The sequence below is a fragment of the Callospermophilus lateralis genome, chromosome 17 (genome assembly GCF_048772815.1).
Source record: "Callospermophilus lateralis isolate mCalLat2 chromosome 17, mCalLat2.hap1, whole genome shotgun sequence".
Classification (NCBI taxonomy): domain Eukaryota; kingdom Metazoa; phylum Chordata; class Mammalia; order Rodentia; family Sciuridae; genus Callospermophilus; species Callospermophilus lateralis.
This window is the reverse complement of record NC_135321.1, coordinates 50,361,077-50,381,950: the sequence shown is the minus strand read 5'-3', so window position 1 is coordinate 50,381,950 and position 20,874 is coordinate 50,361,077. Positions and strand designations below refer to the sequence as shown.

The following is a 20,874-nucleotide window of genomic DNA, read 5'->3' as shown; positions in this document are numbered from 1 at the left end:
TGACCTTCTTCTGGAAATCTGCTCCTCAAAAGAGAACTCACTGCAAGCCACACAGCCATGCCCCAAGTTGTCTGTCAGAGCAAGAGACTTGAAGAAGACAATAACTGGCCCAAGGTTACACTGCTCCTTCTACCCTGGATGTGTGAACTTGGCCAAAACACTTAGCCTCCTCTGGGATTATCAGTCACCTCCCAGGGTAGGGCCTGAGCTGTCTGCTTGTTGTCTCAGAACATTTTATCACAGTTTCAGAACACTTCCTGTTGTGTATTAACATGCAACTAACAAAGTTCTGTTTTATTCTCTTTATTATTCCATTTTGATAAAATTCCGAGGTACATATTTTACTCCTTAGTTCTTTTTTAATCATGAGAAAACTGAGATTCTGAGAAATCACAGAGCTAGTGAACAGCAGAATCTGATTAACCTGATGCCTCGTTTTGAGCTTGGAAGTGCAAGTCAAGATTGTAAAGGGAAGAACAAAGGCCATAAGATGGATTGTTTTTGGTGAATTTCAGTGGACATATAGTAAGGAGCAGTGCATATTCAGACAAGTCTCTCCTTATTACTAATAAGAAGAGCCAGAGCCGGCACAGTGGTGCATGCCTGTAATCCCAGTGGCTGGGCAAGCTGAGGCAGGAGGATTGAGAGTTCAAAGCCAGCCTCAGCAAAAGCAAGGTGAGACCCTGTCTCTAAATAAAATACAAAATAGGGCTGGGGATGTGGCTTAATGGTCGAGTACCCATGAGTTCAATCCCCCGTACCAAAAGAGAGAGAAAAGCCATAGTTTTTCTTTGTCCCTTAACCTGTTATAGAAGGGAATATTGAAACGACCATTTTTTTTTGATAATGGATACTTGCTTTTCTGAAGGCAAAGTATAGATCCATAAAATACCTTAAGCTGTCTTCTGGCTCGATTTCTATGTTTTAAATGTAGCAAAAAGTGTTGAAAGTCTGTATAAATAAAACAAGAGATGGATGCTTAAGGGCTGGTTGTAGGAAAGAAGAAAAAAAAAAAAGGAGACTTGAGCTTCATAGAACTGTCTATACTTTTAAGCCTGTATTTCAGGGTTTATTTTGTAATATAATAAATTTCCAGTGGGGTTTGATGCAAGTTCAGCCCAGAGTTCCTACGGGTCTGTTTTATCTCTATGGTTAGGAGACAAAAAAAGTTAACAATGATGACAAATGAACCAGGTCCCATAGAAGAATCAGGGATGTTTCAGGAGGGAATGACCCAGAAATCAGGAAAAATATTCTTCCAAGGAAGTGTCTTTATTTTTTCTCCATCCTAAAAACTCAGTATTCAGAATAGGAGAGATGATCTGTGAGCCTGAAAAAAAATTCTCTGATTTGTATCTTTTGTACAGGTCTGACCTTGAAAGGTAATATTAAAGAATAACTTCTGGTGGAATAAATATGAAATCTTTCAGTTATAATACCTCCCACACAAAGGCTCTTATATCCTCCTTTATCCTGTTGTGTGTGTGTGTGTGTGTGTGTGTGTGTGTGTGTGTGTGTATTTTAGTTGTAGTTGAACACAATACCTTTATTTTATTTATTTTTATATGTAGTGCTGAGGGTTGAACCTTGTTAAGGTCTGTAAACAAGTCAGGATGGCGCCTGGCATTTTGCCAGAGGGAGTGGTTTGTGAAGTAACGCCAGCGAGCCATTAAGTGTGGAGATTCCTTATTGGTTGACTTCTGTATCTAGTTTATGTTAATTAAGATAAGCTGTGTGTAATGTATAAATACCCCTCCTGTCCTACAATAGACGGCTCCCACTCCTGCTGTATCAATGTACACAAGTTGCTCGTCACCCTCCAGTTATTTTGCTGCAGCCGGACTTTGGCAGAACCCAGGGCCTTGCACATGCTAGGCGAGCACTCTACCACTGAGACATAACCCCAGCCCCCTGTTGTGCTTTTATTCTTCATTTCTCATTAGAGTGGATATTTGGAATCTCTCTTTGTAATTTTTACTAATGATAAGTTAATTTAGAATTCCCTTTGGGTGCATACCGGTGAACATAAGGATCTTCCAGAACTTTCTGATTCTTGATTCTTGATGAAGCAGAGAAAGCTGACTTCAGCCTAAAATTCAGGGGAGTCTCTGAAAATTTGTTTCTATGTAGATGTGGTGGGAGGAATAGCAGTGTACTTGCTACTACCTCTCAGAGTTGCCATCTAGGATTTTCTACAGCCTCATTCGCCATGAGGATGTTTTTCTTTTTCTTTTGTGACTGTGTTACAGTTATACATAATAGCTGGGTTTGTTTTGACAAAATCATACATGCATGGTCTTTGATTTCAGTCCCCGGAGGCTCCACCTTTACCTCCCCTCGTGCCTTTCTCTATTCTCCTTCTCTACTCTACTAGTGTTCCTTTCACACACTTGTTTATTTTTGATTGGTGCTTTATAGATACCCATAAGGGTGGGATTCACTGTTTGCATTTATACATGCACAGGGTGTGATTTTGTTAAATCCAGTCCTCACTTCCTCCCTTTTCCAGTCCCTCCTTCCTCCTTCTCCATCTCCTCCAACTACACTGACCTCCTCTATGTCTATAACATCTGCCCCTCTCCACCCTTTCCCCTTATTTTGCTCTAGCTTCTCCCATGAGGAGGATTTAAGGCAGTTAAGTCAGGAAACTGCCACCTTCTTCTACCATCCTCCTCCATCTCTATCAAGTTAGTGACAGGCAAGATAACATTAATTTAGTTTTGGCACTGAGGATTGAACCCAGGAGCACTTAACCGCTGAGCCACATCCCCAGCCTTTTAAAATATTTTATTTAGAGATAGGGTCTCACTGAGTTGCTTAGGGCATCACTAAGTTGCCGAGGTTGGCTTTGAACTTGCGATCCTCCTGTCTCAGCCTCCCAAATTGCTGGGATTACAATGTGCACACTATGCCCATCAAGGGAACATTGCATTAGATGTTGCTTTCCACTGCCCTTTCTCTGATTGTTTTAGAATTCTCTCTCTCTCTCTCTCTTTTTCTCTTTTTACATTATGATACTCTGTAAGGATTCTTAAAAGAAGCAAACGTTTAGGACTATGTATTCCACAATTGCCTCTGTTATTCTATGTTATATTAAATATTTTTGACTTTTGAATAAGTTGTATGTGATTTAAATTGATCATTTAAGTTGTTACTATAGGTGTGAATTTCATTCTTTAAGATATTTCCAAGGCATAGACATGAATTACCTAGCTTCAAATTTGGGGTAGAGACTTTATCTCTTAAAATAAGATCAGTCTTTCAGTTTTAAAACAAAGCCTTATCAGAAATGTCATCTTTGGACATATGCTGTATGTAGAAGGAAGTAGAGAGTAACATCCAGGAAGTGAACTAGAAAATTCAGTGACAGAAGAAAATACAGATAAGCTGAAGGCTCCTGTTAAGCAACAGCAATGGAAGTAACTCCTCTGGTGGTCAGTTTTATACTAAGGGTCATGGATCTCTGTGGAAAATGTAGGTCACAGTTACTCAATGTCCATGAACTATTGTTACAGAAAAAACAGAAACAAAAAAATAAGCAAACATCAAAAGCCAAAAAGAAAAGAAAAAGAAAACAGAAAAACAAAAACAAATCAAAAACCCCCCAAAGCCAAAAGCCTTTGGAAAATTCTGTAGCAATCTGACATTGCCATGACCTTTGGCTTGAGATGGATTGCCTTGTCCCATTGATTGGGTATAGATCAGTTTGTGTGTTATCAACTGTGTACTGGACATACATAGTGGAACCACATCTTGATCTGTGATAGACTTGAAACAATAATAATAATAATATAAACACTGTTCTGTCCCCACTAGGAGTTGGAGAGCGGTGATGAATATGACATTGTCTCTGTTTTGCAGGATAGACCAAAGCTTCACAAACTTTCAGGAACCCACATAGCAAGTTAGTAGTTTGTACAACAACTCCAAAGGAAGATGTCCACAAGTTTTGTTGATAAAACAGTATGCAGATAGAGTAAACTGATGCACACTGAATTTCCAGAAAAGAGGAAATGAGGAAATCTGACTCTGCCTTCTGACATCTGAAAGTGACAATAACCCGAAGAAGAAGAATTATAAAGTTTTCACCCTAACTATGAGATTCATTTTTTATTTTATTTTATTTTTTTGCTACTGGAGATTGAAGCTAGAGTACTTAACCACTGAGCCACATCCCCAGCCCTTTTTATTTTTTATTTTGAGATAGGGTCTCACTAAGTTGCTTAGGGCCTTGCTTAGTTATTGAGGCTGGCCTCAAACTTGTAATCCTCCTGCATCAGCCTCCTGAGCCTTGGAATTATGGGCCTGTGCCATTGCCCCCTGCTAACTATGACATTTTGTGAATGTTATTTAGTTACTTTCAGAAAGTGCCATACATAATGAAATCCAAGGCCTTGAAGCTGGAGAGGCATCAAGAGAGTATTGGCCTGGCTTTCTCTCTCCAGAGCTGGCTAGCAGAAGAGGGCAATCTAGGGTAATAGGTTGACACTAAGTCTTGAGGTAGAGATAAATATTTTTTTTCTTGTTTTCTGAACTGTTCAGCATCCCCTAACTAACAAAACACTCTGTGGAGATCTTATAAATTGTCTGAAGAAGTTGTTTATGGTTGAGGCTTTAGTGACCTTGAAACCAAGCATCTTTCTCTGAAAAAATGACATAGGAGAAAACATCGCACTGAAAAATGATTAAAACACAGTTTTAATACTCTTATTAACTAAACTGAAACAATGCAGTAGAACCATCTCTATGTATTTGAGGGATTGGTTCCGGGATCTCCTGGTAGATACCAAAATGCTAAGTAAATGATTGTTACACTATATTGCTTAGGATGAATTTTTTTTTTCCTGAATATTAAAAAAAATTTTTTTTGGTTGTAGATGGACACAATACCTTTGTTTTATTTATTTCTTTTTATGTGGTGCTGAGGATGGAACCTAGTGCCTCACACATGCTAGGTAAGCGCTCTACCACTGAGCCACAACCACAGCCCTCTGAATATTTTTGATCCACAGTTGGTTGTATCCATGGTTGTGGGACTTGCTACTATGGAAGGCCAACTATAATTGCCTCTTGTAAACCAAGAGAAAACTTGTACTTCTTCAGGTCTTGCTTAATCACCTCATACCAGATGAACGTATACTGGTTACAAATCTTGAAAGTTGTTATCTATATTTTCTTTCTAATATTTCTGTTACTCATCACTATAATGTGCTCCTCATGGACAAAAGTTGTTTATTTTACCTTTTTTTCATGACTATCAATCCATATTCATTGGAAAAGTTGTCACTGTGACATTTCCATATGTACATAATTGTGCTTTGATCATGTCTACCATCCATTCTACTCTCTCTTGCCCTTCCCACTCTCCTCCTTCCCTTTACCTAAGAGTACCCCTTTTATTTTGAGTCTTTTTTTCCCCTTTCGTTTTCATACTTGAGAGATGACATTGCAATACTTGTCTTTTTGCTTCTTTTTATTTACCTAACTTGATTGATGTCCTCTAGTTCTGTCCATCCATTTTCCTGCAAATGGCATGATTTCATTCTTCCATATATCTGAATATCTCCATGTGTCCATATACCACATTTTCTTTATTTTCTCATCTGTTGATGGGTACTTGGGCTTATTCCATGTTCTGGCGATTATGAGTAGTACTGCAATAAGCCTTGGTGTACCGGTTTCTCTCTCTTTCTCCATCTCTCTCCTCCCTTAATTTCCTTGGGATGAATACCCAGGAGTTGTATAGTTGGAGCATATGGTAGTTCTATTTTTAATTTTTTGAGGAACCTTTATAGTGTTTTCCATAATGGCTGTACTAATTTACATTCACCCCAACACTATATAAAGGTTCCCTTTTCTTTTGCCAGCATTTGTTGTTTTTTTATTTCATTTTTAAAATAATAGCCATTCTGGTGGGGTGCTGAGGATTGAATCCAGTGCTTCACACATGCTAGGCAAGCGTGTGTGGTGAGGTGGAATATATGAATTGCGTATATATACCACATTTTCTTTGTTCATCTCTTGAAGGGCATCTAGGTTAGTACCATGGCTTGGTTGCTGTGAATTGTGCTGCTATAAACATTGATGTGTCGGCATCACTATAGTATGCTGATTTGAAATCTTTTGGATAAATACTGCGGAGTGAAATAGCTGGATCTTATGGTGGTTCCATTCCTAGTTTTTCTTGAGGAATCTTCATACTGCTTTCCAGAGTGATTTGCAGTCCTACCAACAATGTATGAGTGTTGTTTTTCCCCACATCCTTGCAAACATTTATTATTATGATAGTTTAGCTAAAGGTTTACGAATCTTGTTTACTTTTTCTAAGAGCCCACTCTTTGCTTCCTCTGGTCTTTGTATTATTCTTTTAACCTCTACTTTAACCTCTGCTCTGATCTTTATTATTATTTTCCTTCTGCAGATTTTGGGTCTAATTTCTTCTTGTTTTTCTAAAACCATGAGATGCATTATTAGGCCATTCATTTGAGATCTGCTTTTCTAATGTAGGCACTTATAGTTATGAACTTCCCTCTTATAATTGCCTTTGTTCTGTCCCTCAGGTTCTGGTAAATTGTAATTAATTTTCATTTGAATCTTTCCTGATTTCATCAATCATCCCACTATTCATCTAAAACTATATTTTTTCAATTATCATAAATTTGTATAATTTATGTAGTTTCTCTTGCTGTTGATTCTATTACGCTCTCATAAGATGCAAGAAACTATTTCAGTTTTTTTAAAACTATGGCCTATTATAGGATCTATTTTGGAAAACGCTCACATGTGAGACAATGCAAGAAGGTTTGCAGGAGAAATAACTCGGTTATAGCCTCAACCTGATCAGTGAATTGAGCCCTGATGGGATTAACTGGAGGCAGGTTGGGGTGTGGCTGGAGGAAGTGGTTCATTGGGACCATGGCTACAGGGTATATATTTGTATCTGGAGAATGGAATCTCTCTCATTTCGGATCATCATGTGAGCTGCTTCACTTCACTACACTCTTCCACCATGATGTTCAGCTTCACCTGGAGCCCTGAGGCATGGTGCTGGCCTTCTGTGGACTGAGATCTCTGAAGGCATGAGCCCTCCAATAAACTTTTCCTCCTCTACCATTGTTCTGGTTGGGTCTTTCTGTCACAGCAGCGGAAAAAGCTGATTAAAGCAAATCTATCTATTGAATTTCTCATTCAGATTTTGCATTGTTTTCCTTGATTCACTCAATTGTTTTTCTTTTTTCTCTTGGAATTCATTAATATTTAAAAAAAATATGTTTTGTATTTTCACCCTCTCTGATATCTTTGGAATCTGTTACTATAGAATTATGAACTTTAGGAGGTATCATATTGCCTTTTTTCACATTTCTTCTGTTTCTGTGATGAGATTTGTGCACAAATATTTGGGGTAGATATCTCTTTTTCTTTTATGTGATGGGCTTCTTAACAATTGGCCTTCTCTTGCTGATTCATCTTGGGGTATCAGTTTGTGGTATAGTATTGAGTTTAATCCTAATTAGGCTTCATAGTGTAATCTCCCTAATGATGAGTTTTCTGATGCCCAGAGCAATTTAGTCCCTAACAATAAGACCCTTCTCACGCTGGCTCCCAGCTATAGCACCCTGAGGGTCTTTTGAGAGAAGGAGTAAACCTCTTCCTTCCTTGAAGCTCACTTGTTTCCTCTAGTCACCTATGTATTTAAGCTTTCTGTCTCCAAGGGGTAGCCTTGTGCACCACAACGATTTCTTTAGGTGTGGTTCATGGGTTTTCACACAATGTTTAATATATCAGAGCTTGATGGGAGGCTTTCTTTCTCTGTAGGTCTCACAGGAGTGAGGACCCTCTGATCATTTATACTGGTGTGATAGACCACAGAGCCATTGGGGGTTTACCTTCTGTGGTTACTCCTTAACGGGAGTGGAAGTCCCCATTAAGTTGTTTACACTGTTGAAATTGGCTCTGTTACTTGAAATTGATTCTGATATTGGCTGTTCCAATCATGGTAAAGGGACTCAAAATGGCTAGGAGCTTATGTTCCCCCTTTTCTTTAAGTAGAAGTGTCTTTGAGGGTTCTTCTGGGATTGGCTTTTGGAGGGAGCTGAGTTTCCTTCTTCTCATCTGAGTTATAATTGGAGATTGGAGGCAGAACACCTGCCCTAAGTGAGTGGAGCCCTGGACTTGATCCCTAGCACCAGAAAAAGGGAGAGGGGGAGAGAGAGATAATAAAGAAGAATAAAAATAAAGTAAAATAAAAGGAGGACAAAGAGGGAGAAATTATATACATGTAAAAGGAGGCAAAGGGGAAACAAATCAGAAAAGAGAGAAGAGGAAAAAACTCCTATTTAAAGAGAGAAGAGAGAGAGAGAATTTTTAAAAAATATTTATTTCTCAGTTTGTGGTGGACACAACATTTTTATTTTATGTGGTGCTGAGGATCGAACCTAGCGACCCGCATATGCCAGGCGAGCATGTTACCACTTCAGCCACAGCCCCAGCCCTTCCCACGAAGGTTTTAGATGGTGTGCCAGGGGTGTGCTGAATGTGAGAGCAATAGTGAGCCCTTATTACCTACTGAATTTTGTCTGAGTGTGGACTGCTCCAGAAGTTTTTAGATTGTGTACCCAGGAGTGTGGCAAATGTCCAAGACATGGTAGATTCCCAGAATGCCTCCAAGGGTGGCAAGAAGAGTTGAATCATTGAATTTTTGCAGGAATCAAGTGATTTACTATCCTCAATCCTGGGGCCCTTAGACCTGGCCTCCATGGGGAACAATAGAAGACTGGTCACTTCTTGGCCCAGATGGAAGGGTCGCTGAATCACTGTCCATTCTACTCCCTTCCCTGTTGCAGCCTGTGTACCTGGCAGCACACGGACCTCTTAGAGGGCTTGTGTTGGAGATGCTCCCTTGCGTCCCAGCTGTCTTGTGTAGCTGCTGCCTGCCAAGTCAGTGCAGAAAGTGTCCTTGAGGACCCGGGGGTGTGATTATGCTGAGTTTTCTGATGCCCAGAGCAATTTAAACCCTAACCATAAGACCCTTCTCACACCGGCTCCTAGCTATAGCATCCTGAGGATCTTTTGAGAGAAGCAGGGAATCTCTTCCCTGAAGCTCACCTGTTACCTCTAGTCACCTATGTATTTAAGCTCTCTGTCTCCAAGGTGCAGCCTTGTGCACCACACTGTTACTGTCTCTCACCTTTACCCTCTTGGAGGAGAGAATCCTCTTCCCCAATCCAGGTGCCAGGGGTCTGAAGCTGGAGTATCCATTCTTCTTGTTTTTGTATTCTCTGGAATCCATCAGATTTCATGTTCTGTGTCGTTGATTTCCAGTGCACACTCATAGCCCCTCACCTGCATGAGCAGTTGCATACCTGTTGTTTTGTTTCCACCCCATGGAAGAGCAAATTAGTGCGCAGGTCTCTGTTCTACCATCTTGAGAATGTGTATTTTACTTCTTGCATCTCATGCTTTTAAAAAAATCACACTATTTATTATTTACTAGCCACTGAGTAATTGCAGGTGTAGGAAATGTGACTTTGGTAGTACTTAATCTTTTCTGAACTTTGATTTTTCTCACTTTTAGTAATATAATAATCCCTGTTTAACAAAGGATTGCTTAAAGAGTTAAGTTCCTTGATATTATAATGGGTTTACATTATAGAATATTATGAATATCAAGGAATAAATGTATGGGCAGAAAATTCATAATTTCATAATGCCCCATCTGAAACAATTAAGTCAAACCATTGAATTTTAAGTGAACTAGAACTAACATTTGAGTGTAACTGATAAAAGCAAATGCAAACCAAAAACCAAAACAGCAATGATTTATATAACCTTTGCTAAACTCTTTATTTTAGGACTCAATTATTTTAGGAGTTTTTTAAAAATATTTTTTCTTTAGAGAGAGAGAGAGAGAGAGATTTTTAATATTTATTTTTTAGTTATCGGCAGACACAACATCTTTGTATTGATCAAACCCGGGCCGCACGCATGCCGGGCGAGTGCGCTACCGCTTGAGCCACATCCCCAGCCTGAGTTTTTTTTTTTTTTTAATAATAGAGATTCTATAGCAGAATGCTAGATATTCTGATTTGAAGATATATATTGTAAAACCTTTCAGCATACACATAATGAGAAGACCTCTCATCTTGAGTTATGGTGGGAGTAAGTGCATTGAACACATCAACAGGAAAGCACTGAAATGGAGAGAGGAATAAACATATACACATGTATATTTTGGACAGACTGGAATAAAATTCTTTGTAGTGAAAATAGAGCCCCTATCTCAAAAGAGAGCTGTGAGATAAACCTCAGAGTTGATGAACTATTCTGAGTTCCTCTAGAAAGAGGTACTTTGTTTACAAAGACTGTAATGATAATACATAACTTTTTGTAGAGTAATTTTGGCTAAAAATTTGGTATCGCTTTGGTGTAGCTTACATAGGAATACAGAAGAAATCATCAAAGTGACATTTTAAAAATTCCTATTTCTATTTCTAATCTTGTAAAAACTTTAGCACTTCAAGGTAAGACAGATATTTTCATGTACTTTACATATGGTGTTATTAATCAAATAGAAAAGCAGAAGTTTACATTTCACTAAGGAACATGCAGAAATTCTTTCAAATGTAACTTTTTATTTTGATGTCTAAAGATAAGGAAATGTGGCTTCTGTGGAAAAAAGATTATTTGTATTTTAAAAAAATGGAAACCCATGAAAAGCAGCATAATAAAAATTGTGTGGCAGACAATAGGATCATTGTAGGAAATTGGAATTACCTTTTATTCCTATTGCTTTCTATAACACTGAAATGAGCTCATTTTGAACATGTTCTTATTTTAGTATCTATAGTCCTGGGAAATGATGGAGTCTTTCCTACAGCAAAGTTATAGCTATCGAAAAACTTATGTAACATTCCACTTCAAGTGGAACACAGAGGAGCAACATTATTCCTTGAACGTGGGAATGGGATGTTCTTAGTAGTAGACATTTTTGATTCAGTAAATTCATCATTTGGGGCAAAGAAGAAAAAAAGATGGGGAAAGGAAGCAAAGATGGAGAAAGACCTAACACTTAGCATGAATAGAAACTTCCAGCAGCTTCTGTTTGATTCTTTGGCTTATCTTCAGATCCAAGTTCAGATCATATTACAAAGCTTTGCTTCTCCATTTATCCTTGTCTTGTTGCTCTAGTAGGCCACAATTCCCCTTTATGTAATAAACAAGAATATATGGACGTGTGGATCAGATGAGAAATGTGTAACAGAACCTGGTAGAACATCCTGGTGCCATATAGAACTTAGAGGAATATTGATTAATGGATTTATGTAAACGTGTCATCAGGTTGGCGGTGGGGCTCTGTGGTAGAGCACTTGCCTCACATGCCCCTGAGGCCCTGGGTGTTTGATCAACAGCACTGAAAAAAAAAGCCATCAACTTTTAATTTTCAGTTCTATTTTTTAGTATCATTGAACCACTTCATTAAACAAAATATCGCCCAACACACACCAATTTCCTCCTTCAGTGATGTAATAAGATGATAAAAATTTGAACTTCAGTGAGATAGAACAACCATTAGGTCATGAAAACTAAAATAATTTCAAAAGTCCAAAGTAAATCCCTAAGTCAAACAAACAACAAAAACAAAGTTAAACTTTATTTTAAAAAATCTTTTAGCCCAATACACTCAGAACTCATGGGCAATGAAAACAATTATTAAAAAAATATCTTTGAAGCTTAATGAAGGTAAGAGAACAGTATATAAGCAAGCAATAACACAGTAGGGGAGGATTTAGAGGTATCTTAGAAAAATCTCTTGAGGTCTCATTAGTGCTTAAAGAGGCTAAAATTCTTCTTAGTCTAAAGAAATATGTAATGGACTGTGAAACAGTACAACTGAATCTAAAATATTTTTGTAGAAAAGTATTGAATATTGTATGCATTTACTTAGACCCAAAGGAGCCATTGCTACCTAATTGGTCTTATTTGTATGAAAAATGACCCAAAGAAAGAGTTTATGTGTCATGATTTCAAAATCATTTCATATCACAAATATCATTCTGCATGGTAAATATCATTATCTTTGTTACGAGAAGGGATCACCATGGCATATGTAGGTGTATTGAGAAAGGCAGGTAAGAATTCACCTGTGGAATGGAGGTAGGAATCCCTTAGTGTCTGGGGTGGGAAATCTCAGGCTATGCGAAAAGAGGCTTCTTTGGGTATGTGTGTATCAGCAGAAATCCTTGAATTGGGAGGGGTGATATTTTGGAACTCAACAGGTGCATGTCTGAAACAGTACATTTTTTTTTGGCTAATGCTTTCCTGTTATTTCTCCTTATCAGATTGTGCTGGACCATGAAATCCTTGTTGGGAGAATTCTTTTTGCAAATGTATGATTTTGGGTATAAGCCAAGAATATTTCCAGACTTTCTGACAGTCAGGATGCAAAGATGAAAACTGATTTCTTCTGACAAGCCTTGAGAAGATAGCTAAACTATTAAATCTGAGTCCTTGAAACTAATTTCTATCTGAAGGGTTGAATAAGAGAAATGCATACTTTTTCTTCTTAGTGTTTCTCTATCATCTGATGTTACCTTCAGAATCATGATATATTAATTTATAAAAAAAATTTGGTATAGCACTAAATGCTATATTTTTGGTAAAAAAATTCTTGTTTAAACTTTATAAAATTGTAGACTAGCAGAAATAAAAGTAGCGTTGTATATTTTTGAGCATGTCTGTTTTATTTTTTAAGTTTTGTGATAGTACACACTCTAAAATCTTTCAATTTTTATTAGTTCCGATCTCAAGGCTTCTTATGTGGTTTATGTTGACTGAAAAGTGGAAACTGGAACATTGTTTCCTTTTTTTTTTGAGGCAGAAACATATTTATTTTGTAACTTTTTTACAATGACATGACAATCAGTCACGCATTTGTTCAATATTGTCATAAATCTTCTATGAAATGTTTGATGATTCAAATGTCTTAATAGTTTGTACAGTCAAGAAAAGAATAATATATACGCTACCTGATGCTATCCCCCACCCAACTTTTTGCTTTTCAATTTGATGTTTGCCTTCCTCCACTTCTGATTCAATTTCCTTTAGTGTTTTGTAGCCTTTTGTAGGAAATTGCTTTAAGTGCTTCTATGTGGGAATAAAATACTTATAAAACACTCATGTTCCAATTTAAAGGTGATCCATTCCCATAACTTTGAAAAAAACCAGAAAACTTTAAAGAAGAAAGTTATAAACATGCCAACCATGCCTCTTCCACTACCTAGAGATAATCCTTATTAGCATTTTGCTTCTAGTCTTTTTAATGTCCCAAACAGTGCAGTGTAACAGCTATTTACAGAGCATTTACATTGTATTAAGTATTATAAGCAATGTAGAAATGATTTAAATTATATGAGAGAATTACACAGGGTATATACAAAGTCTTGGCAATTATGTGTGTGTGTGTGTGTGTGTGTGTGTATGTGTGTGTGTGTGTGTGTGTGAGTGTGTGTGTGTGTGTGTGTGTGTGTGTGTGTGTGAGAGAGAGAGAGAGAGAGAGAGAGAGAGAGAGAGAGAGAGAGAGAGAGAATTTTTTTCTTTTGGTACTGGGGACTGAACCCAGGGGTGCTTTATCATTGACCTATATCCCAACCCTTTTAGTTTTGAGACAGAGAATTTCTAAGTTGCTTAGGGCCTTGCTAAATTGCTGAGGCTGGTCTCAAGCTCATGGTCCTCCTGCCTCATCGTCCCTGGGAGCTGGGATTATAGGTGTGCGCCACCATGCCTGGATTTGGCAATTTTATAAGTGATTTGAGCAACTGCAGATTTTATTATCTGGAGGGTTCTTGGAACCAACCCCCCCCCCTCATGGATACTGAGGGATAACTGTATGTTTTATTCTATTCATAAAAAATATAAAATGCATATGATTATATATAGATATGTATATATACATATATAAAATATACATAGATATATATATTCCTTTGATGTTCACTTAATTTTTTTCCTGCTGTGATGGATTGAATTGGTCATAGACTCTGCCAATCCTCCCACTGAGTGATGCAATCTGTTTCCCCATTCCTTTAAACCAGGCTGCCCATAGGATTTGTTCTTCTCAATAAAACAGCAGCAGAAGTGATGCTATAATTTCTGAGGCTAGGCTTCAAGAAATCTGTAACTTGAACTTTTGCTTCTTGAAGCATTTTTTCTTGGATTCCTATTACCATTCTCTGAGGATGTCTAAGTAACCCTATAGACAGGCTCCTGTGGAGAACACAGGGCCAGGCAAATGAGGGAGTCCATTTGGACCTGTCATTTATTCCAGAAACCTCACCAAATATTTGTTAATCTAGAGAACTGCAGTCAACCCATAGAACTAACCTTTGGGCTATATTATAATGGGAAATAACATTTGATTGCCTAAGGACAATATATAGCAACCCGATTGAAACAATCATAAAAATTTTATGCCATTAAAATCTTTATAGTTGTAATTTCAATGACTTCAAAATATTGCATTAGATATACACAATATATTTTACTATTTCCCTCTTGTTAGACATTAAAGAAGTTCTGTTATAAATAGTGCTAGAAAACAATATTTTATGCATAAATATGAGGATGAAATTATGATTGTTTCCTTGGTCTGGCTATTTCCTTTGGTCAACCTTTGTAAGACCATTGTAAAAGGCTTCTAAATTGCTTTCCATAATGGTTGAGCAAATTAACAGAGTCTTAACAGATTGCTAGAGTATGTCTTTCACTGAAACCTTATTAGCACTGAAAATGAGCATCAAAGAAGCAAGACAATAAACCCAAAGCACAATATTTTGTTTTAGATTGTGCTTCTTTCTTAGTGATACTGAACTATTTAAATATTTATTTTGCCCCTTTTATTTCATCATTATTGAACTGTATATTACTATCATTTGCCATTAAAATAGTAGTATTAGTATTTTTCTCGCAGGTTTAAGAGAGATCTTTGTTTTTGAGGATGTTAATATTTGAATGTTTTTGGAAAACATTTTTTCAGAGTTTGTTTTTTACCATTTAATTTTGTCTGCTGAGTTTTTGATTTATGTAAGTTTAATTATACCCATCAACTTGCTTTTATAATGATTTTCCTCGCCTTTAAATGGTCTTTTTTTGCCACGGCATTTTAAATCACTTAAGAAAACATAATTTACATTCCAAGTATAAATTAATGTTTTGAAACTTCTCTTAGTTCTCTCTTTTCCTTTTTTCTTCTTTTTTGTTTTTGTATTTCCTTCAGGAACTTGTTCTGTGTTATTTGTGCTTGGGGCAGTAAGTTGTTTTCTTTGTGGTCTAGTCAGGATTCATTTTTGTAAACATTTGACTTATGAAAGTGTTTTCTATTTCTGGGGTTACAAAGTTCAGTATATATTAATGTAACCTTGTTATGTAGTTCAATTCTTCTATGCCCTTCTTTATTTTTTATTGCCTCGATATGTCAAAGATAGATGGTGGTATGTTAAAATAGCTCATGATTTCATAACTGCCATTTCTACTTTCATTTGTAATGGTTTTTTACTTTCTATAGTTTGATGTCATATTATTTAGTGCAAAAAGATTTATGACTTCCTTTTGTTTGTTTGTTCATTCATTTAACATGGAAAGAAGGTAGAAAGACATGGTTATTCCTTTCAAAGAACTCCCAGAGTTGTAGGTAAACCCACCAGGGGAGATGATAACCCCATTGGGAAGGGTTGCAAGCGAAGTGGGGGGCTTGGGGAGAAACAATTCAGACTGGATGGCGTGGGATTCATAATCCTTGTGGAGATACTGCCTTTTTATGAATTGCATCATTTGGTTAAAGTAATTCTCTGACTTATGTAACAATTGCATCCAGAATTCTACTTCATTCATTCATAGTTTGCCAATACTACATTTCAATTCTTTTCTAAGCTGCATATATTGAAATTTTCTTTTTCCTTTAAAAATATTTTTTTTGTTGTTGTCAATGGAACTTTATTTATTTATATGTGGTGCTAAGGATTAAATCCAGTGCCTTACACCTGCTAGGGCAAGCACTCACTCTGCCACTGAGCCACAACCCCAGCCCTGGAATTTTCTTTTAAAGTTCAATCTGAAGGTCTAAATTTTAATTAAATAAATACTGAGTTCATTTAACAAACATGTGCTGAGCTCCTGCTATGTGTCAGGCACTGGGCTAAGCCTGGGGTTAAAATGGTAGACAGTCCTCAAGGAAGTTGAGGTTCACTTCAGGAGTGTCAAATAAATAAAATGATAAAGCATGAAAGGACCCAAATGGAGGAATTCCCAGTGTAGTTGTGAACCCTTAATGTTGGGTAGGAGTTGCCTATTAGAAGAAGGCAGAGGTGGGAGTTTCAGAATAGACACAGCATGTCCAATAGCCAAGAACTGAGAGAGCACGGTTCACCCTAGGAACTGTACATAGTTTAGTGTGGTGGACCATGGGACTCTGGGGTAATGGGCATGGGGATAAGAGCTGTGAGACAGAGGTAGAGTTGGGGCAGATCATGATGGATCCCACAGAAGGTGAAACTTTATTCAGAAGATTCTTAAGAGCCATTGTAAGTGAGTGATATGACTGTATTTACTCTTAAGTGGTTCTTTTCATAATGGCGTCCTCCTTTCTACACACAGCTCTGATTACACCTACTAGCACTGATTACTGCTGCTAGATACTGATCCTATGAGAGTGGTAGTTTCTGCTTACTTTTAATTTTGACTTGGCTTCAGTCTAGCCTCTCCATTCAGATTGTCTTCACTAGAACACAGTTCTTTTTTATTCACTAGGATATCTCATAGGGCATTGGATATTCTCATGCATGCATGTCTTATTGTGTTCTGGCTCTTAGTTTCTAAACCCTTGTAAAAGCTGCTACTGGATGCTCACTTCTGTGTTCATGACCCCTGTAGGGAATAAATACAGAGAAAAAACCATTCGGGTATATGGGATCTCAAGGGATATTACTGAAAAATGTGTGACGGTGAATGATAATATATAAATAGGTTATACTCAAATGTAAGCCGAAGGAAATTTTTAAAAAATTGTGTTTCCATATCTATCTATCTATCATGGGATAATCTCATCTCATGCTCTACTAGCCACTCTGTCAAATCTATAAATCACATTTCACACAAAAAACGACAAAGCCATTGACAAAACAGATAAGAGGTGAGGACTCTGAGGTCTTCTTTTTCAGAATTCACACACACACACACACACACACACACACACACACACACACACTCTACCATCATTACATAAGCATTATTTCACCAATTTGAGCCATTAAATTCATGGTATCACCAATTTTTCCAAACTACTGAACTACCCAGTATCAACCATAACATATTACTCCTTATCTTCTATATTGAAGAGCTCCAAAAATGTACATTTTATCTATCAGATAAGATCAAGATAAGTCATTGTCAAGAGGTCCTTAAAAACACTACAAAGGAAAAACACAAAATCAAGTAATAGATATTATAAAGCACAAAGAGAAAAAAAATCATTAGAAAAATTGAAGAAGATTTTAATTAGTGGAATGGCATTCTCTGTTCTTGAAATAGTAGTTTGAATATTAGATGTAAATACTACCCAAGCCATCTGTAGATTAAAGAAATCTTCATAAATTCCACTGAGAATTTTTTTTTTTGAAAATATAGGGGAAAAAATCCATCCTAAAGTTCATATGGAATTTCAAGAGACCTCAGATAAGAAATAAAAATCTTGGAGAAGAAGAAAGTTGGGATTCTCATACTTCATGATTTTAAAACATATTACAAACTAATGTAATCGAATCAGTTTTACTAACATAAAAATAGACATATAGACCCTTGAAATAGAACAAAAAAAGCCTGGAAATAAACCTTTGTATATGTGGTAACTTATTTTCAGCAGGAGTAACAAAAATTACTTACAAACGAAAAGGTAGTCTTTGTAAAAAATGGTATCTGATCCAGCAAATCCACTTCTGGACATATATATTAAAAAATTGAAAGGAGACATTTGAAGAGATATTTGTACATCCATGTTAATAGCAGCTATCAAACAATTGATCTACCATTGACAATTATCTTTTTTTTTTTTGTACCAGGGATTGAAACCAGCTGTGCTTTACCACTAAGCCACATCCCCAGCCCTTTTTATTTTTTATTTTGAAACAGAGTCTCGATAATTTGCTTAGGGCCTCCTTGAGTTGCACAGACAGTAACATAATCTGATGCGGGCAAATCACATGTTCTGCTAAGGTCTATTCCTTGGGTGGATATATGACGTTAAAAAGGGGGGCCATATGTATCAGGAATCAAGACAGGTGTGCAATCCAGAGTAAGGTTTTTACTTGGAGGGAAGGAGTGGGAGCTTAAAAGACGTATTTTGAAACAAGACAAACTCATTCTAGAAACATTAAAGTGTAGAAAAGTGAGCACAGTAATAAGAAAAATTCACTCTCACTCTTTCAGTGCACAGAAAGCCTTGGTTGTGTGCATCTGTTAAGGAATTTCCCCCTTATTTTTCATTTTTTTAAATTAAAAATATCTTAGTTTTTACTTTTAACTTTAAAAATATATAATGATAGCCAGAGAAGTTCGAGCTGCAGGTGGTGTACCAGGGTTGTGGGTCCTGCTTCTAAACATGCCTGCCAATCAAGATGCTGTACCCATCCCCCAAGCTAAGGCTTCCAGTCCCAGGAACCCTTGAGTCTTCTTTGATGTGAACATCAGAGAGGAGCAGGTTGGTTGAATTGTCTTACAATTGTTTGTGGATATTGTACCCAAAACTGCAGAAAAATTTCGTGCATTGTGTACAGGAGAAAAAGGCATTGGACCCATCACTGGGAAACCTCTCTATTTCAAAGTAGGTCCTTTTCATTGAATTATTAAGGAATTTATGGTTCAGAGTGGAGACTTCGCAAATCAGAATGGGACAGGTGGAGAAATTATTTATGGTAAAAAATTTGAAGATAAAAATGTCTACTATTAGCATGCTCAGGAAGGTTTACTGAACATGGCAAATACAGATAGCTATACAAATGGTCCTCAGTTCTTTATCACCGCAGGTCTAACCCCTCATTTGGATGTGAAATGTGGTGTTGAGCCAAGGACTTAAAAGAGTAGGTATGGCAAAGATACTGGAAAATAAAGAAGTGAAAGGTGAAAAACTCTCCAAATTATGTGTTATTGCAGAATGTGGAGAACTGAAAAGGGGGATGTTTGGGGAATATTCCTAAAAAGGCTCTAGCAATGGTCATCCAGATTTCCCTAAGAATGCAGATATAGACTTAAAAGATGTAGATAAAATTTTATTAATAATAGAACACTTAAAAAACATTGGATATACTTTTCTTTTTTCAAATCCCAACACTGGGATATGACCATTAAAAAAATTAGCAAAGGTTTAAACATATGTGGATAGTTCAAAGGCTGTTATTGAGAAAGCAGGTAGATCCAGGCTGCAATCTATAACCTTAAGCTGTGTCCTGAATATTGGTGCTTGTAAAGTGAAAATTGCTTCCTGGGAGCAATTGACAGTTGTTTAGAGGCTCTTAAAATGGGCCCATCAAATACCAAAGCACTGTATCACAGCGCTCAAAGACAGCAGGGATTAGAAGAATAGAATCAGGCATTGGCTGATCTTAAGAAAGCTCTGGAGATAGCACCAGAAGTTAAAGCCATCCAGGCAGAATTGCTGAAAGTCAAACAGAAGATAAAGGTAGAGAAAGATAAAGAGAAGGCAGTGTTTACAAAAATGTTTGCTTAGTAAGGACTCAATTTTGCTGAAATATATGCATTTATTTTATGGAGGCAAAAGGACAATGTAAGAGTTATTATCTGTATATGATCATTAATGTGATTCCTTTGACATTTCAGTTCTTCATTGTTTACAGTTTAGAAATTCCAATATAGTTTCTCTCTAAATAAAAGGTGTTACAAAATACAAAAAATTAATAGAATTTGATTATCTTTCCAGGTTAGAGGAAAAACAATTCTTTTACATCACTATAATTGGTTTGTAGAATGTCTCATGACAAGGACGTACACAATTTATTTAATCAATTTGCCATTTTCAGACCTCTAATTTACCTAATGTTTCTCTAGTAGCATGATCTGCTTTGCACCATAGAAAGATTATGCCAATGGCTTGCGGTTGGATTTAACTCCTGTGCTTCCTTGAACAAATCATTTACCTTTCCCCGTTTCATTTTCATTTATTGTAAAACAATAACAATGTTAACTGTAAAGCTAATATGTATTGAAAGCTTACTATGCAGTAGGTACATTGTATTATTTAAACTTCAAACACATGAAGTAGTGCCTACTACTATTATTACCATGCTACAGATAGTTATGACCCTGTTTTAAGTGTCTTGCCCAAGGTCATACATCTACCACGTAATAGAGCCAGAGTCTCCGCGAAGATAAAAGGGGAAAATACATGCCAATTCACTTCTAAAAAATTTGTTCTTTTTAGTTATACATGACAGTAGGATGTATTTTAACATATCATATGTTCATAGAGTTTAACTTCCCATTCTTGTGGTTGTACATGATGTGGTTACACTGGTTGGGTATTCACATATGAACATAGAAAAGTTATATCTGATTCACTTGACAATCTTTTCCATTCCCATCTCTCCTCCTTTCCCCCATTCTTCCCTGTCCAATCTGGTGAACCCCTCCACCCTGGCCTATTGTGAGTCAGTATCTGCATATCAGAGAGAACATTCCGCCTTTGGATTTTTCGGATTGGCTTATTTCACTTAGCACAATAGTCTCCAGTTCCATCCATTTACCAGCAAATGCTATAATTTCATTTTTCTTTATGTACATGTACTACACTTTCTTTATCCATTCATCTGTTGA

At 36.9% G+C, this 20,874-nt stretch overlaps 1 pseudogene; it reads left to right on the top strand.

The window, feature by feature from the left end:
• The first annotated feature begins 18,583 nt into the window (after positions 1–18,583).
• Positions 18,584–19,771, top strand: LOC143382648 (peptidyl-prolyl cis-trans isomerase D pseudogene; annotated as a pseudogene).
• Positions 19,772–20,874: the final 1,103 nt, after the last annotated feature.